This window comes from Prionailurus bengalensis, chromosome E2 (assembly GCF_016509475.1).
Source record: "Prionailurus bengalensis isolate Pbe53 chromosome E2, Fcat_Pben_1.1_paternal_pri, whole genome shotgun sequence".
NCBI classification, from domain to species: Eukaryota; Metazoa; Chordata; class Mammalia; order Carnivora; family Felidae; genus Prionailurus; species Prionailurus bengalensis.
In genome coordinates this window covers 21,221,819-21,235,403 of record NC_057352.1, presented here as the reverse complement: position 1 = coordinate 21,235,403, position 13,585 = coordinate 21,221,819, and the positions used below count along the sequence as shown (strand labels likewise).

Sequence of the window (13,585 nt, the reverse complement as noted above, 5' to 3'; positions counted from 1 at the left end):
AACAAAATTTTAAAATAATAATAATAAAAATAATTAAAAGTTAAATTGAATTTTAAAAATTAAAAATAAAAACACTTCATCGGTTGCCATCGCAGGTCTTCCCTGACGATCGTGTCCAACCTGAGAAGGACAGCGTTCCTTCGCGTCTACGGACTCGATGTAAGTGAGACCTCCTACCTGGTAGTGACCAGCATTTATAACCCAGTAACACTCAAAAATTGGGAAACACCACGTGAAAATACACCATCTTTATGAAAAACTTTTCTAGACCTACTCTTGCCTCTATGAAAAGCAGGAAGAACATTCTAGATACCTGGCCAGGATTCGCTGAGATGGTCGAAGTCACGGGAAACGTGAGGAACCATCATGGGCCAGGAGACACGATGGCTACCTTTCAGGTGGGATCCCGGACTGGCTCCAGGAACAGAGAAGGACGCTAGTGGGAAAACTAGAGGACTCCCAGCGAAATCAGGAGTGGAGAAGCAGTAATCGCTTCATGCCGGTATCTCAGTGTTGACAATTGTGCCCCGGGAAGGTCAGCTGCTAACGTGAGGGGCGTGTGGGAATACCCTGTGTTACCTTCGCAACTTTTCTGTAGCTCTAAAGTTAGTCCAGAATAAAAAAAAAATCATTTAAGAGAAAAGTGAGAAGGGGCGCCTGGGCGGCTCCGTCAGTCAAGCATCCAACTCTGGGTTTTAGCTCATGTCATGATCTCATGGTTCCTAAGTTCAAGCGCACCACAGTGGCTCAGTGGCAGCTCTGTGGACCCCATTACACACGGTGATCCGTGGCCTCTTGCCAGGCTGTTCTCCACTGACACTGTCCCTCGTGGCCGGTGCAGGGCCACAGCTGATCAAGACTCCCCCCCTCCTCCCCTGCCCATCCTCAGGGCCACTGGAGCCACGAGAGAGGGCGATGCAGGGAGGACGGAGGGCTATGCTTGAATTCTCACGGGCTGCTGATTCCCAAATTCTCACCCGAAGGGCTTATTAAACCCCCAGCCCCAGCGTTTCTCATTCAGCATTCGTGAAGCCCACGAATGCTCATCTCCTGAAGGTCCCGGGCGCTTCCACTGCCAAGGCTGTGGGGTCACACTTTGAGAGCCACCATTACAGGCAATGAACGCCATAGGCCAACATATTGACAGTTTACTCTTACCCTTTCTAGGGAGCCCCCCAATAAAGAAAAACAGTAAGCAAACACTGAGATCTCGGGGTGGGGAGTGGGTTGGCCTGTTGCAAACGGGCAGGAGAGCTGCATTAGGTGGTTCCGTGGTCAAGAGAACCAAGTTGGGGGTCACCCCGACCGCAGTTGAAGCCTGACATCTCTGCCCACTGGCTGTAAGATCCTTCCCAATGGTGGGTCTCTGCCTCCGTGGGACTTGATTGCCTCACGTGTAGGACACAAATAATAAACCTTTGCAGGGCTCAACCGGCTGCTCGTGGTCCCTGAGCTTGCCCTTCACCCCAGACATCCCTCTTGCCTCCAGATTCTTATAGCTAAAGCAGTGGGTATTTAACACTCAGATCTCTGAAGTTTCACTCCTACCCCTCCCCTCACACCGCTTCTCCCACAGTCTTCCTGAACTCAGCTGAGGACTAGCGATCCCTCCCTCGAACAGGAAAGTCACCCCACCTGCTATGGCAAGAGCAAGTCCCCTCCTGCCTTTGCCCCAAAGGAGCGGCCGATGCTGCCTTACCTTTGCAAGCAATGCCTGCTGACCACCCCGGGCCAGGGAGACCCAGGGCCCCGTCCTCCATGGTCCTACCCGAGGCCTTCTCAAGCCTTCCCCTCCTGGCCCGGCTGGGACCGCCTTGCTCTGAACACCCGTGGCTCGAGTCTCTCCTCCTCACAAACATTAAAGAACCCTTCTGTCCCAGGTATGGGTGTGCGTATCTCACCCCCACTCCGAAGATGGGGCCAACACCTTATCTATTTCCCTTTCCCCAGAGCCCTCACCCAGGGCCGGGCACAGGGTCTCAGTTCTGAGAACTTTTGCAGAATGATGACAAGTCCCCGCTGGGCTGGTCCCAGGGCTCTCACCCAGCCGGGCACCCAGGCCACCAGCTGGTCAGCACCCACGTGTGCAGGGCCCCTCACTGAGCGCTGTAGGGAACACGGGCAGGCACGTGCTTGCCCCTGCCCTCCGGGAGATGACGGCCCCGCTGATGTGATCGCCTCCAGGTCACAGGCCTGGTCACTGGAGAAAAACATCACCTGGGAGTGCCACCCTGGGTCAGAGTCAGGGAAGGGGCTAGGATTCCAGCAGGACTGGGGAGCGGGTAAGATGCCATGAGACGCTGACAGTCACTTTGGGGGATAAAGGAAGGGGCAGTGGGTGGGAAAGGGGTCCATGTAGGAAAGGTGTGGGGGCAGGGAAGGGCAGGGGAGGGTCTGGGGTGTGGACAGAGTTCCTGCATGTCTGCAGCTAAGGACGAGCAGGGTTGGGGCAGGACAGGGAGTTTCTTTGCTACTTTCCAGGAGGCGGTACAGTCACTCAGACTGTAGCTCATAGACAACCCCGGAAGGCAAAGGCACTCATCAAGCCTCGGCTAACAGGGCACCCCTGAACCACATCCCTGGGAGTGAGTGCCCCACGAAGCAACATTACTCCCATAAATCTAATCATTATCCTGCGACTGAGATTAAGGTTTTGTGCCTTAAAAGTGCCCCTATTTTTAAAGGCAATCATATCAAATATGCCGTGTGTTTAATCCCATTTTGAGATCCCCTCATGTTTAATTTATTATTATTATTGTTATTATTGTTTAACTTTGTTTGAGGCCTCTGTCCCTGACCCAGTAGCTGGCAGCCTCTGGCCAGAGCCTGATACTCAGGTTTGGAGCTCGGCTCCCCTGGGTACCCTCTGGGCCTCCCTGTCCTCACCTATAAAATGAGGATAATAACACCAGCAGCCGCCTGTGAGATTTCAGTGAGCCAGTGCATGTCAGCTGTTGCTCACAGAGCCCGGTACGTCGAAAGCACCCGTGAACATCATGATGTGCCCTGGGGAAAGACGAGCCTGGAAAACAGTGCCAGAAATGGGGGGTGGGGAAAGTGGCTGGACGTGCAGGGGCTGAGAACCTCAGGAGCAAGATCGACCTCCCAGGGGCCACGTTTCAGGGGAAAACAGTCCTAGGGGGAGGATTGGGTCACCGTGATCTGGAAGGCTGGCTCTGCGGGCCGGGAGGGCTGGCCCAGCCCATTTCACAGACTGGTACTCTGCCCCCCTCCCCATCCCCTTCCACTGGCCAGCTGGCCCAGAGCCCTCAAGGGGGAGCTGATGAGTAGGGGCCCCTCCCCATCCCCATCAGTGTCTCCTCTGCCCCACCTGCCCCGGGGACCCCCCAGCTCACCCTAGCAGGGCCTGTCCACACTCCCCCACACAGGCCTGGCTCGTATCAAGCCTGCCTGAGTCTCGTTTTGTTCCGGAAACAGTAGAATAAAATGAGTGTATTTTTCTGGTTATTAATTTCCTGACTGTTGTTGTTGTTGTTTATTTATCGAAATGGAAGATGTTTTATTTCCCAACCAGCTGCTACATGAAGTGTGAGGCCGAAACCATCCCAGTGCACGCTGAAAGAAACATCTCTTCTTCTTGCCGGGAAGAAGGAAAGAAAGAACCCATTTGATTAGGTCATGTTCACTGCTCCGTTGCTCAGGTAACTTGCCTACTTGAGTCCACCTGCCAGGCTGGGTCCCCAAACCCGATTCTTGCCCTGCGGGGACCAGGCCCGGATGGGACCACGACGTCTTGATTCCCGGAGCTGCTGTGGGCCCAGTGCAGGCCAACGGTACAGATGGGGGTGAGGGGTTGGTAAGCCCCCCCAGAGTCAGCCGGGGCTAAGGGGCGTGGGAGAAGATGGGGCTCAGGACTCGGTCAGGGTCAGGGGTGGGCATGACTTGCTGTGGGACGTGAGAGACAACAGTCTCAGACCCAGCAGAGCAGTCGGCTTCAGGCTCCAGACTGTGAAGCCCGCTCAGACCCGGGGACAGGCCTGGCCTGATCCACCTGGACAGAGAAGAAACCAGGAAGTCCTTTCTTTTCATCTTTACACACCCACACTGTCACTCACCAGGTCAGGTGGGCGCTTTGGAATGTAGCTCACCTAACGGGACCTCACCATCAACCCCATAAGAGACGAGAGGCTGAGACTCTAGTGTCCAATAGAACCCAACGGTCATCCACAGGAAACTCTTGACATCCCTAGTTCCTGCCCTCCAGACCACTGTGATGGTTAATCTTTGCCAAACCTGACTATTTGGTCAAACAGAGTGCCCCGATATTTGGTCAAACATTATTCTGGGTGGGTTTGGGACAGTGTTTAGGGGCAAGATTAGCATTTAAAATCAAGAAATGGAGTAAAGCAGATTACATACCCTAATATGGGGTGGGGGGGCTCATCCAATCCACCAAAAGCCTGGCTAGAATGAAGAGGCCGGCCCTCCCCAAGCAGAAGAGAGAAGTCTCCCGCCTGACGGCCTTTGTATGAGAGCATGACCTCCTCCCGGGTCAGCCGTCGCCTGCTGGGCCTGTTTCCCTGGAGAACCCCAACGAACACAACCCCTCCCCTGAAAAAAATCACATCCAGAGCCTTTACTGCGAACCTTGCTGGAAGGAGGGAGGGAGGGGTCCCTCTCAGTAGAGGCTCTCCAACCACAGGACTTGTCCCACTGGGTGGGGGGTATGCATGGAGCTTCGAGAGAGGCACGGGACAAAGCCACAGAGTGAAAGGGACATGACTTTCCTCGAAATCACTTTGCGTGATGTAATCAGGCTCACACATTCTCTTTCACACTAAAGCGGACACCGACATATATGCAAAGAATGCAAACTTCGCATGACTGTTTTTTAAAAAGGAAGTCACGACATGATACAGTTCACAAATGCGGTGGGTTCCATAGCCTCTGCCCTCATGACCCCCTTTTCCCCGGGGTGGGCTGTGTACCAAGGTGATAGAGGCATGGTGGGCTGGTCAGTCTGTCTGACCACCTGTTCCATCCCGAAGTCCAATTCACATGCAAGGAGTCCAAAACCGGGGCATGGCTTTGACCCTCAGACTCAAATGTTGTCTCCTCTGCCTGCACAAAACCCTGTGCTCGGTGACTGCAACCTTGCTCTGGAGAAGAAGGTGGCTCAGTGGAGGAGATTGCGGAAGCCCCTTCTGGACTCCAAGGGAAGGCCCTCTGGGTTCCCTTTGCTCCCCGCTTCAGCCTTTCCCCGTGGAGCTCCCTGCGGTCTGGGGAGCACACAGACCTTCCCTGCGCCTTACTTGGCCCCAGCCTCTGACCTGAAGCAGAAACTCAGGCTCATGTGTCTGGGCAAGGAGAAAGCCAGCTTCCATATTTGAGCCAACCTGAACTCGAGTTTGAAGTACTTCAAGCCCTCCCTGAGGGCTTTGTTAGGTCAGGGCCATGTGCTTGGCAGAAGCCGGTGCTGAGCTGTGTGGACTTGGCTGGGACACTGAACTCCTCCTGGACACCCACGGAGCATGACCTCACGGGTTCTCAGAAAGCAGGCAGACCCTAAATCAGGAGCCAAACAAGTGGAAGAGACTGATATGTAGGAACAGTCTTTGTTGGCTGGAGGATGGGGCATGGCCACCCAATGAAAATCTCCCCTTATTACACTGTGCATGTTACTTAAAATGTGCATGCATGTGTGCACAAACACACACACACACACAGGCAGGTGCGCACACACATACACTGCTATAGACCACGCCTCTGAAACTTCACAGGGTTGTCCAAGATTCACTCGAGGATCCCTTTCTCTGGATTCCCCCCGGGTGCCATATAAGCGCACATGGCCACTGTCCACTGCGTCTACCGTCTCCATTTGGATGCTTCTCAGCTCCGCCCCCCCTCTCCATTCCTGTGACTGCCACCTTTTCTCCTGTTGTGACAGGGAAGGCTGTGTGGGGCCAAAGAAATTGGGTAAGAAATGAAGCCGGGGGATCTGATCTAACACTTACAAGGAATCATGCGCCCTCCTGAACTCCTCAGTGTTTCAAGGGGGTTGACGCTGGTTTCCCTGGCATCTGCTTATGAGACCAGAGAAATGAACGGGTACTTCCTAATCTGTGAGCCTAAAGATGATTGGCGTTGACTGCATTCTCTGTGACAAAGCACACACTGGGTCGTTACAGAGTTCTATGGCTTTCAGGACCCCATGACGTCCGCTGGCAACACAGCACCATTATCCCCCCTCTTCCATGCTCTCCTGTGGATCACGGAGGCTAGAAACCCAGAAACTACATTTTCTGGAACCTCCTGGATGCTGCGGATGAGAAAAACTCGCCCAGTTATTTAGAAGGCAGAAGCCTTATCACTGCTCATCTGGTAGCACTGGGCAGGCGTGTGGACTCTGCAGATAAGAACTTTCGCAGCAGCTCACAAAGCGCCCGGCTATGCGCCGGAGTCACCTGCGGTCACGGCCGGTGGTACCGAGCAGTCTCGACTCTCCAACAGCCAGAGCCGTTTCCCGGACCGCCTTTCTTCCAGCCCTTCCGGGCCGGCAAAGCATCACATCCCCCGTATGAAATCTCTTCCTCCTTGAGATATCCAGAGTTGTTCCCGTTTCCCACTGGAATGTATCTGGTCACAAAAAAAAAAAAAAAAAAAAAAAATACGCAGCACCACTTGTGTATTTAACTCAATGTAAAATGTTGACCTCCCTGGGACCACCCAAGAACATTGGCATAAAATAAAACAAGGTACGGCTGTCAGTTGAGGACTCTTGGCCCAGTGAGTGACCCACGTGATTAGCAACAGGTGCAGTCCATGGTGTTTTCAACCAGGAGGATTTTGAAACATTTTATCAATTGTCCCATTTCACCGGCTTCTATCACCAGACCCTGGAGGGAAGCAAGAGAACCTTTCTTTTCGTGAAATTAAATTCCTGTGTAATAAAATCCAAGTACCCATCGAAACCATTGGTTGTCCTATAACGATACAGCATTAAATACTGCTGGCAAACATGTTTAGCTCTCTGAGAAAATGAGATCATTGCCCATGAAGGTGGCAACCTTCAGGGATTTGAGACGGTTGCCCCAGGCACGCCCCCCGCCCCACCCCGCAACGAGAGCTGTGAGCTCTGCAGGTCAAGGGCACAGGGGCTGGTACCCAGTGCCCTGGGGAATATTCAGCTCCACCACCCTCTACCCTGCTGCTAAATGTGCCATCACCCCCTTACCAGACTTCCTTCCATCTTCTTCTCTACAGTGATGGCCACAGTCCACTTTTGAAAATGCATCCAGGGTATCTGGGTGGCTCAGTTGGTTAAGCATCTAACTCTTGATTTCTGCTCAGGTCACGATCTCACGGTTCATGGGATCAAGCCCCGCATCGAGCTCCACGCTAACAGCAGGGAGCCTCCTGGAATTCTCTCTCTACCCCTCTCTCTCTGCCCCTTCCCTGTATGCTCTCTCTGTCTCTCTCTCAAAATAATTTTTTTCAACGTTGATTTATTTTTGAGAGACAGAAAGAGACAGAGTATGCATGGGGAGGGGTGGCAGGGAGAGACGGCGAGACACAGAATCCAAAGCAGGCTCCAGGCTCCCAGCTGTCAGCACAGAGCCTGACATGGGGCTCAAACTCAGTAACCATCGAGATCAGGACCTGAGACGAAGTCGGATGCTTAATCCACTGAGCCACCCAGGCACCCCTCTCTCAAAATAAATAAATAAACTTTAAAAAAAAGAAAATGCGTCCACAGAAGAGGTCTCCCTTTGAGGTCATCGAGGACAAGCCAAGCTGTTTAGATGCAGGGACACGAAGACACAAAGCAAGACAACCTGTCTCCGCACAGCTATCTGAGCACCTGCCGTGTACCGAGGATATGGCGCTAAGTTGCGGGAGCACCGAGGCGGGCCCGGCAAGCTCGCAGCTCACATTCGAGCAGCCGACACAGCCGACAAGTGAGTACATCGTGAGTCAGCCAGATCACTTCAGCCAGCGGTAACTGTCGTGCAGGAGACCAAACAGTCACTGTAATAATGAGTGACCCGCGGGGCGTGCGCACGTGGGCAGGGCCGTCTTCTGACACAAGTCGAAATAGGCCTCTCCGGGGAGAGGAGGTGCAAGGAGCCACCTCAGAGAAGAGCCGGAGGGAGGCACCCGGGCCGAGGGAACAGCCAAGCAGGGAGGAACCTGGCATATCGGGGGGACACAGAGAAAGGCCAGGACGGCCAGAGCAGAGTGAGAAAACGAGGCCAGGACCAAAGGCCAGGTGGGAGCATGTCAGGCCTGACAGGTAGAAGGAGTGGGGTGATGGCCGGGGCTGTGATCTCAACCGAGGCCCAGGGTCCCCTTCCCAGCTCACTGGGTGTCGGCAGAAACCCAGCTCTTTGTGTTTGTAGGGCTGGGGCCCTCAGCACCTAGAAGCCACTACACATTCCCTGCCCTGTGGCCCTCCTCCACAACACAGCCGCCTGCTTCTTCAAGACCGACAGGAGAGCCTCTCTGCTGCTTCAAGTCCCTGACTTCTAGACCCTCTTCTAGAGGGTTTGCCTGATTAGGTCAGGCCCACCCAGGATAAGCTCCGTTGTGATTAACTCACAACCAAGTCACGTGGGACCAGAGTTATATCTGCAAAACCCCTTCACCTTTTCCATACAGCACATCACAGTGACACCTACGTTCACGGGGAGGGGTCACACACACACACCCCCTACGTTCACGGGGAAGGGTCACAGGGCACACACACACACCCTACGGGGCAGCAATCTCGGGGCCACCTGGCACACTGCCCCGATGGCATTCCCACTCCAGCGGGGAAGCAAACCTTGACACGGGGCCGGAAAGGTGGCGGCCTCCCAACAGGGGCACCGTGGGCAAGCATCTCAGCTCCATCCCGGGCCGCCGGAGGGCCTGGCTGGGTGCCACGCGCACCGCTGCGTGCCGCCCAGAGTTCAGCTCGGCCTCCTCGCTGCTCACACATGCTCTCACACATTCTGTGACAACTGTCAGTGGCTTATTCATCGTTTCAGATTGCAACTTTCTGTTTTCCCAGACACCCACTTGAATACCCTGACATTTCTGTGCAGCCCATAACATTCTGTCAATTGTTTACATCTTCCTCGCACACCGATCGGCTTTTCGGTTACGTTCTTGGCCCTTCCCGGTCCTGGTGTCTGAGGCCTGCTGAGAGGCTCAGAGTCGATCCCTCACCGTCCACACGGGCGGATCGTCAATGAAGTGTGCCACATCCCCGCATCAGTCAGCCCCCGAGACGCAGCTTATACCCCAACCTCAGAGTGGAAGCTGCCTGCAAAAAAGGCAGCCCGCCTGAGCAGAAGTTTTTCCTCTGTCCTTTTCCAGTTTGTAGCTAAAGGCCCGTTCCCAGAAGCTGCAGGGGGACAGAACTGTCCCCAGGCTTTTCACCTGCCTTTCCATCTGCCCCGCGTCTGGCTCAGCAGCGAGACCTGCTAGCCAGCCCCCCCGGCCGCCACCCCGCCTCCCCTTTTGTTTGGACCGCCTTCACTGGCCCTTGGCGACCACACTTGCTCGCCGGTGCTCCGCCCTCCCCAACCCTGCTCCTGCAGCCCTTCCTTCCCCCCCACCCCCCCACCCCTACACGCCGCAGAAGAGGGCTTCCGAAAACACAGCGCATCACTGCCCCGCAGACAACCTTAAAGGGCTTCCCGCTGCACTAAGAACGCACTCCCAACTTCCCTCTCTGGTCTACAAGGCCCGGCAAGACCTGTCGCCTGCTTACCTCCTGCCCCTTCGCAAGCCCTCCCACGTGCCAGCTACCGGCCACGCAGGTTTTCCTGCCGCTCCTCGGGTTCTCTTCCACAGCAGCGTGTGCGTGCACCTGCCCTTCTCGTCGCTCGGACTATTCGCCCCCACCCACGTGGGAAAGTGAGACATTTTAGAATGAACGGCGCCGGGACAAACGGACAAGTGTCCGGAAACAAAACCCGACGTTTAGCTCCTGCGTGGCTGCTGCCAGACCTGCAGACGTAACCGTGAGCACAGGCTCCCTCGGCCATCCTCCACCTCCCCACCTCGGATGTTTGTTGCACAGTCAGTGTTGTGATTTTCAGTTATGTTCTTAATGTGTCTGTTTACTTTTGTTCCCTGCCCGGCCAGGCAGAAACCATGTTGCTGTGGCTCACCGTCACATCCCTGGTCGCTGCGCTGCCTGGCACCATGGCAGGTGCCCTGTGCAACGCGAGCTCGAAACACAGCTGTGTGATGAAAGAATGGACGAGTGCATGAAGGAATGCACGTTGGGAGGAGTGCATGAATGAATGCACGTTGGGGCGGGTGCATGAATGAATGCATGTTAATTCTGTAGTGTGAAAAATGCGAATCCGTTGTACGACCAGAAATGTAGGAGGCAGGAAGGAGGATCTCATCACGCTTTATGTTAGAATCTATTCTAAAGGTGTAATAGTTAAAACTGGGGCACTTTCAGCAAAGACTCTAAACAGAAATGAATGAATGGAATGGAATGGAAAGTCAAGTAAGCAGACATATCACTCAAATACTCAGACAGTTGTTTTTCAAATCAGCAGGAAAAAAAAAGAGATTATTTTAAAAATTGGATGGGACTGGGGCGCCTGGGTGGCTCAGTCGGTTAAGCGTCCGACTTCGGCTCAGGTCACGATCTCACTGTCCGTGGGTTCGAGCCCCGCGTCTGGCTTTGTGCTGACTGCTCAGAGCCTGGAGCCTGTTTCAGATTCTGTGTCTCCCTCTCTCTCTGACCCTCCCCCGTTCATACTCTGTCTCTCTCTGTCTCAAAAATAAATAAATGTTAAAAAAAAAATTTTTTTTTAATTAAAAAAAAAATTGGATGGGACAGCTAACTAACAACAAAGAGAAAAATAAGCTAGAGCCCTATTTCTTTACGAAGAAAGAAATACATTTGAAGGACTAAACATTTGAATGGTAAATTAAGCCATGATATTGTAGAATAAAATTTCTGTTAATTAACAATGTAATTTCAGGATAAATAAATCCTAAGTATGACACTAGAAAAAACATTGATATATCTGACCATGTGAAAATGAACAAGTCAAACTTACAAGTAACAGTTGTGTTGGGGCGCCTGGGTGGCTCAATTGGTTGGGCGACTTGACTTCGGCTCAGGTTATGATCTTACTATTCGTGAGTTCGAGCCCCGCGTCGGGCTCTGTGCCAACAGCTCAGAGCCTGGAGCCTGTTTCGGATTCTGTGTCTCCCCCTCTCTCTACCCATCATGCTCTGTTTCTCTCTGTCTCTCAATAATAAATAAACATTTAAAAAAAAATTTTTTTTTAAAAAACAATTGTAGCAGGACTTCAGCCGCGATGGAGAAGAGATACCAGCAATCTCTTGCCCCCATAAAACAAATACAAAACTGGACAAAGTCATCAAATACAAACTGTTAGGGATTCTGGGATTTGACCAAAGATAAACGACTAATTGGAAGTGGGTCTCCACGAAAACCTGCTAGAACTTTGAGTCAGTGCAAGTCTGTGGCTTTCTTCCTTGGGGCTTCCCCCATCCACCTTCCCACATCAGTCAGCACTGTAATTTTCTCAGGACAAAGCTGGCTGTGAAAACCATCATCCATCATCCCTTCTGACAAAGGGGGCTGACCTGTTTTGGAGTGGAAGGCAAACCTGTACCTGGTGTATTGTCAGTAAAAGTGCAAACTCAGGCGGGACCTGAGTGTCTGACTCTTGATTTCAGCTCAGGTCATGATCTCACGGTTTGTGAGTTCGAGCCCCACATCCGGCTCTGCACTGACAGTGTGGATCCTGTTTGGGATTCTCTCTCTCCCTCTCTCTCTCTTCCCCTCTGCTGCTTATAGTTGTCCTCTCTCTCTCTCTCTCTCTCTCTCTCTCTTCCTCTCTCTCTCTCTCAAAATAAATAAATAAGCATTAAAACAATTTTTAAGTGCAAACTCAGAAGGAAATTAATGGGGGAATAAACACAGATTTGTTCATATAAGGTTGCAGCCCCACTTGAGATGATGGGTGAAATGGCCAAAAATTTAATGAGGAAGGTACTGGAAGAGCCAAATAAGCTACCCACACATCCGTGGCTGCCTGAAGAACCACTGGCATGTGCAGGTAAGACTCAAGAGAACGCAGAAGAAATGAAAACTAAACCTTAAGACAAAGTTGAAACTGCCTAGACATGAAATACACTCCCCGACCTAAGTACAAATCAGTCAGCAGAGTGTGGTGTAGAGAAGAGCCCAAGACATGTGAGGTCATCTTCCTAATCATTGGCTGACTACGAATCGACACAGATACAGTGGCTACTCTGGGAAGCCAAGCTAAAAAACAAAAATAAGAATTTAAAAAACAGGGCACCTGGGTGACTCAGTCAGTTAAGCATCTGACTTCGGCTCAGGTCATGATCTTGTGGTTCATGAGTTCGAGCCCCACATACGGCTCTGTGCTGACAGCTCAGAGCTTGGACCCTGCTTCAGACTCGGTGTCTCCCTCTCTCTCTGCCTCTCTTCTCTCTCTCTCTCTCTCTCTCTCTCTCTCTCTCAAAAAATGAATAAACATTAAAAAAATTTAAAAACTAAGCAGGTACATCTGGCTACACATGCTTAGAAGACAGATTCTACCAATTAAGTTCAGACAAGTTATTAAAGAAAAAAACCTTCAGGATAAAAACCCCAATCCAGAGTTGCTACAATAAATTTTTACAATGTCCAGTTCTCAATCAAAAGATCACAAGACATGTCAAAAAATAGGAAAGCATGAACTATACTCAGAATAAATAAGAATCATTATAACTAATGATGAGTTGGCCCAGATGTTGAATTTGAATTTAGCAAAGACTTCAAAGCAGCTATTATAATAAATATGTTCAAAGAATTAAAGAACACTATGTTTCAAGAATTAAAGGGAAAACCTGTTTCACACCATATGCAAATACTAACTCAAAAATGGACCAGCAACCTAAAAATAAGAGCAAAACCATAAAAGTCTTAGAAGAAAACACAGGGGAAATCTTCATGATCTTGAACTTCATGACCTTGAATTCTCAGATAAGACACCAAAGGCATGAGCAGCAAAAGAAAAAATAAATAAATAGATACACCCACCTGGCAGGGGAGATTCCATGATCAGGGAGGTGGTTTTCCCAGGGCAAGGCTTACCCAGTGCACTTCAGATATGCTGACCCTTATAATTGTCCCAAATGTGGGAAACTTGACTGCATAATTTGGGGTAGTGGGGGCTGCATTTGTGCTCTCTCAGAAAAAAAAAAATAGGTAAATTGGACTTCATAAAAATTAAATATTTTTGTACATTAAAGGGGAGTATGAAGAAAGTAAAAAGGCAACCTACAAAATGGGAGAAAATATTTGCAAATCATATATCTAATAATATTCTAGCATTCAGAATATATAAAGAACTCTTACAGCTCAACAGAAAATGAGGTAACACTTCACATTTCACATAAAAATTAAGATGAAGATGAATTGGCAAGGATGTAGAGAAATTAGAATCTTCATACATTGTTGATGATAATGTAATATGGTACAGCCACTGTGGAAAATCGTTGGTGATTCCCCAAAAGGCTACATCTAGAATTACCATATGACCCAGCATTTTCCACTGTTAGGAGTATA

General features: G+C 51.1%; 1 non-coding gene across 1 annotated transcript; it reads left to right on the top strand.

Annotated features, from left to right (window-relative positions):
* The first annotated feature begins 13,049 nt into the window (after nucleotides 1-13,049).
* On the top strand, nucleotides 13,050-13,212 carry LOC122495307. Its single transcript, XR_006300385.1, has one exon. It is a non-coding gene; the product is annotated as a U1 spliceosomal RNA (small nuclear RNA).
* Nucleotides 13,213-13,585: the final 373 nt, after the last annotated feature.